The sequence below is a fragment of the Condylostylus longicornis genome, unplaced genomic scaffold (assembly GCF_029603195.1).
Source record: "Condylostylus longicornis isolate FDR11 unplaced genomic scaffold, ASM2960319v2 ptg000618l, whole genome shotgun sequence".
NCBI lineage: Eukaryota > Metazoa > Arthropoda > Insecta > Diptera > Dolichopodidae > Condylostylus > Condylostylus longicornis.
Genome location: NW_026578571.1, coordinates 1 through 5,921, shown reverse-complemented (window position 1 = coordinate 5,921; position 5,921 = coordinate 1). Strand labels below are relative to the sequence as shown.

General features: G+C 43.6%; 1 non-coding gene across 1 annotated transcript; it reads left to right on the top strand.

Moving 5' to 3' along the window:
- Positions 1–3,664: 3,664 nt before the first annotated feature.
- On the top strand, positions 3,665–3,736 carry Trnap-agg (transfer RNA proline (anticodon AGG)). Its single transcript has one exon. It is a non-coding gene; the product is annotated as a tRNA-Pro (tRNA).
- Positions 3,737–5,921: the final 2,185 nt, after the last annotated feature.

Here is a 5,921-nt window from a genome sequence, read left to right as displayed (position 1 = left end):
GGAATGAACCAGAATATCATCAATATATGCGAGGACCCCAGAAAACCGTAAGTCGCCAAACAAAAAGTCAACCATCCGCTGAAAGGTTGCAGGGGCGTTAGTCAACCCAAAGGGCATACAAATGAACTCATACAAGCCTTTGAAGCACCGAAATGCCGTGTATTTAATCGATCTTTCCTCCATTGGTATTTACCAATACCCTGCTCGTAAGTCAAGTGCGACAAAGTATTTGGACCCTTTGATGGCGTGGATCAAGTCTTGGATGCGAGGGAGTGGATAACGATCTTTGATTGTCACTTTATTGAGCGCCCGGAAGTCAATGCAAAAGCGCCAGTCTCCTGTCTTCTTTGGTACTAACACAACTTCGGAATGAACAACTTGGGCGGATAACTTTCTGATCTAACATTTTCTGTACTTCTGCATCAACAACTTTCTTCTGTTCCTCAGTAATTGGACGCGGGCGGACGACAACAGGTCGATCGGTTGTTAGACGAATCCTATGTTCGAGTTCAGCGGCCTTTCCACGCTGCTCGCCCCTCCAAAGGCCGTCGTACTCGCTTAGCAGATCGCGGACTTCTTGACGTTGAGCTTCATTTAATGGCGAATCTGAAAAATCGAGGGTCACGGAGGGCGAAGTAGCGAAAGCAGAGTTGGAAGCTGGAGGATCGACAGACGGTGGAGTGCGAAGGACAATGGGCCCGTAGATTGTATTCAAAACACGATTAGGAATGTCGCACCAAGTTGACTCAAAAATGGAAGACCAAATAACGCAATACATGGAAGATCAGTTACTACCGCACATTTCACCGACACAGTTACAGAATTAGACAACGTCACAGGTAAGTCGATCCATTTAGCCACGTCGTTAGCTTTGCCACCAACCCCATGCAACGCCCGAATGGGTGAACAGCAGGATTCATATGTAAGGAAGGGAAGAAGGACATAAGAGATAATATTTAATTGTGATCCAGAATCAACGAGAGCAAGAAACGAGGATGAACGATTGAGAAATTCAATGAATTGGAGCTTATGGACAAAATCATCACACGAAGAGTTGCTGAAAAACGAGGAAGGAACGGACGTAGACAACAAAAAACACGTAGACGAAGGGTAGTCAGAGCTTGGCGAATTATAATGGAATGTATGTATCAGGTTAACAGTCGAAAGAATGGGCACGAAATATTCGCCGTTGGGTAGAGGACTGCGCCAAGTTGGTCATTGGAATATCGGAAGTTGCGGGCATTGTGGGTTCTGCAGGCGTAGGGGACTGTAACAGACGATGTCGAGCTTCTATTTCCTCTTTGGCGCATCGTAGATGTTCGTAATCGGCTAATACTTTGGCTTCATCTGTAATTGCAGCTGTTCGTAATCGTAGACCACCTTGTGATTGTGTAACGACTAAGCCTTTCGTGGTAGCTGGCGTGGATCCGTCTGTTTGCCAACGAGTTGCGATGCATTGGTGCTTTCCTTTTAATTCAGTATACAATTGATGGCACACCTCACACTCAAGAACTTCAATACCCCTGGAACGCATGGATTGTGCCCAAACTTCACTTTTTCTGTTACTGACGAGTCGTTGGATGTCACGGCGGGGAACTAGCTTCTGTTCTGCGGAGAGTTCACCTAACGGCTCAAAATCGGAAGTTCGCAGCATCTCACGGGTTTCCATGCGTCGTTGACGTTCAACTTTCCATTTTCGATGTAATTGATCCATCGACATTTCCTTTTCTTCGTCTGTCAGAAATTCAGGGGCGCGTTCAGCTTGCTTGCGTTCTGCTTCCCGTTTGCGGAGTTTGTCAAGTAGTTCAGCTTCGGACAATTTGGCGAAGTCTTCTTTTAATTCGTCGGGAATTGGGTCACGAGACGCAAGGTTGATGGTTACTTTTCGAGCTTTTGAAGTAGGAGTTCGTCGCACTGTTGTGAATTTAGCGTTCGCGCTCTGTTCAATAGTAAGATCGTCATAGTTGTAGTCTTCTGGGCCATCTTCAGCAAGGGGAGCGAACTGGTTGGCGCATGTGATGCTGGGATGAACTTCTGATCGACGGGGTGTCAGCACGGTGTCAGGGCATGTTGGTGTCGTGGAAACTGGAGTTGGCGGGGTGGGAGAAGGCATAGAAGGAGTAACAATTGTGTCTTCAACAGTGGTGAGATGGTCAAGTTTGTCGGCGAGGTTTTCCATAGCCATCGCAATATAGGTGGCTGTAGGAGCTTCAGCAACGGTATTGGCGATAGAAAGAACCAGAGTTTCTAGGGGGACAAGTAGTGCACGGATTTCATGAATAACTTTTTGCAGATCCTCAGCTGGATTAGCGGGAGTCGGTGCTGGACTGGTTGCAGAAGTTGCAAAGTTGGCGAATGGTTCAATTGCAGCACGAATTAGTTTGGTAGCATCTTCAATTGAAACAACGTTGATAGCGGAGGAGGACACCGTACGATCCCCACAGCTTGGGTTCCGCTTCACCGGACCACTAATAAGATTCGCGGCCCAAAGCGTGGGAATGGTGATCATTGTCATTGTTGCGAATGGAAGAATGGTGCAAGTCCAGCAAAATCCGGAGTTCAACACGTAAGTACCAGCAGCAGAGAGCGTGGATACTGTTAACCACATGGATGAAGAGTTGGCAAAGTAAGAAACCATGGGGAAAAAGCCAGGGCAAAACACACTGAATTATAGAAACGTAGATAAAAAAGCCGGTCAAAATCATTAAGACCACGAACGCAGGATACTTTAGGCATCTGAGAATGAAATGATGCGTGAAGTATACAATATAACCACAAAGAAGTAGAATAAACAACATACCCAGAAAATTAGGGTCATGGATGTCTAGCGTGAGCAGCGTAGACAGAAAGCACGTAAAAACGGAGAAGAAGGAGGTTGTCATTCTAACAAGGGGGAAAGAAAACCGTAGATCCCGAGGTTGAGAAAATATCAAAAGCTTACGGGTTAGCGAGTTCAGACAACAATTGCACTGCCAAGTGTGGTGGTGGCTCCTAGGGCGGGAGATAAGAGGATAGCATGCTTGATTTCTTTTCCTGGTTTTCTTAAGTCTGTGTCTCGTAGAACAAAGTCTCAAAACCCATCACCAGTGCATTCGGAAATGTCTAAATTTCCTCATTCCCCACCATGGAAATAACATCTATTCTTCATTACATTATAAAGAGAAGTGTACAAGTACTTGTTTTTGTTGCATGCGTCTCTATCTCTTTACGACGCATGCGTCTCCATCACAGACACCAGTTGTGATAATACTAAGGCTTTACCTCAACTTGTTTTTTTTTTGTGTGATTACAGTTATAATTCATATATATGTGGTTGCTTGGTCTAGTGGTATGATTCTCGCTTAGGGTGCGAGAGGTCCCGGGTTCAATTCCCGGAGCAGCTCAGTGATTTTAATCTATTGACATTGTTCAAAAATTATTTTGACCTTTGATGAACACCAATGCGTTCGGAAATGTCTAAATTTCCTCATTCCCCACCATGGAAATAACATCTATTCTTCATTACATTATAAAGAGAAGTGTACAAGTACTTGTTTTTGTTGCATGCGTCTCCATCTCTTTACGATGCATGCGTCTCCATCACAGACACCAGTTGTGATAATACTAAGGCTTTACCTCAACTTGTTTTTTTTTGTGTGATTACAGTTATAATTCATATATATGTGGCTGCTTGGTCTAGTGGTATGATTCTCGCTTAGGGTGCGAGAGGTCCCGGGTTCAATTCCCGGAGCAGCCCAGTGATTTTAATCTATTGACATTGTTCAAAAATTATTTTGACCTTTGATGAACACCAGTGCATTCGGAAATGTCTAAATTTCCTCATTCCCCCACCATGGAAATAACATCTATTCTTCATTACATTATAAAGAGAAGTGTACAAGTACTTGTTTTTTGTTGCATGCGTCTCCATCTCTTTACGACGCATGCGTCTCCATCACAGACACCAGTTGTGATAATACTAAGGCTTTACCTCAACTTGTTTTTTTTTTGTGTGATTACAGTTATAATTCATATATATGTGGTTGCTTGGTCTAGTGGTATGATTCTCGCTTAGGGTGCGAGAGGTCCCGGGTTCAATTCCCGGAGCAGCCCAGTGATTTTAATCTATTGACATTGTTCAAAAATTATTTTGACCTTTGATGAACACCAATGCGTTCGGAAATGTCTAAATTTCCTCATTCCCCACCATGGAAATAACATCTATTCTTCATTACATTATAAAGAGAAGTGTACAAGTACTTGTTTTTGTTGCATGCGTCTCCATCTCTTTACGATGCATGCGTCTCCATCACAGACACCAGTTGTGATAATACTAAGGCTTTACCTCAACTTGTTTTTTTTTGTGTGATTACAGTTATAATTCATATATATGTGGTTGCTTGGTCTAGTGGTATGATTCTCGCTTAGGGTGCGAGAGGTCCCGGGTTCAATTCCCGGAGCAGCCCAGTGATTTTAATCTATTGACATTGTTCAAAAATTATTTTGACCTTTGATGAACACCAGTGCATTCGGAAATGTCTAAATTTCCTCATTCCCCACCATGGAAATTCTTCATTACATTATAAAGAGAAGTGTACAAGTACTTGTTTTTGTTGCATGCGTCTCCATCTCTTTACGACGCATGCGTCTCCATCACAGACACCAGTTGTGATAATACTAAGGCTTTACCTCAACTTGTTTTTTTTTGTGTGATTACAGTTATAATTTATATATATGTGGTTGCTTGGTCTAGTGGTATGATTCTTGCTTAGGGTGCGAGAGGTCCCGGGTTCAATTCCCGGAGCAGCCCAGTGATTTTAATCTATTGACATTGTTCAAAAATTATTTTGACCTTTGATGAACACCAATGCGTTCGTAAATTTCCTCATTCCCCACCATGGAAATAACATCTATTCTTCATTACATTATAAAGAGAAGTGTACAAGTACTTGTTTTTGTTGCATGCGTCTCCATCTCTTTACGATGCATGCGTCTCCATCACAGACACCAGTTGTGATAATACTAAGGCTTTACCTCAACTTGTTTTTTTTTGTGTGATTACAGTTATAATTCATATATATGTGGTTGCTTGGTCTAGTGGTATGATTCTCGCTTAGGGTGCGAGAGGTCCCGGGTTCAATTCCCGGAGCAGCCCAGTGATTTTAATCTATTGACATTGTTCAAAAATTATTTTGACCTTTGATGAACACCAATGCGTTCGGAAATGTCTAAATTTCCTCATTCCCCACCATGGAAATAACATCTATTCTTCATTACTGATAAGATTCGCGGCCCAAAGCGTGGGAATGGTAATCATGGTTGCGATTGGGAGAAGAGTGCAAGTCCAGCAAATTCCGGAATTCAACACGTAGGTACCAGCAACAGAGAGCGTAGATACTGTTAACCATGCGGACGATGTGTTAGCGAAGTAAGAAAACAGGGGGCAAAGCCAAGGGAAAACACACTGAACTATAGAAACGTAGATAAAAAACCCGGTCAAAATCATTAAGACCACGAACGCAGGATACTTTAGGCATCTGAGGATGAAGCGATGCGTAAAGTACAAGATATAACCCCACAAGAGAAGGATAAACAACGTACCCAGGAACTTAGGGTCATGGGTGTCTAGCGTGAGCAGCGTAGACAGGAAACTAGTGAAAACGGCGAGGAAGGAAGTCATCATTCTAACAGGGGAGAAACGAAGACCGTAGACCACAGTGTTGAGAAAATGTCACAAGCTTACTAGTTAGGGAGCTCAGACAACAATTGCACTGCCAAGTGTGGTGGTGCTCCTAGGGCGGGAGACAAGAGGATAGCATGCTTCTTAAGTCTGTGTCTCGTAGAACAAAGTCTCAAAAACCCATCAGGGCCCCTCCAGACTTTGGAATCCGACGACGCTTCCTAGTGGGCTCGTCTGACAGTTGCTGTGGCGTAGACAGAGC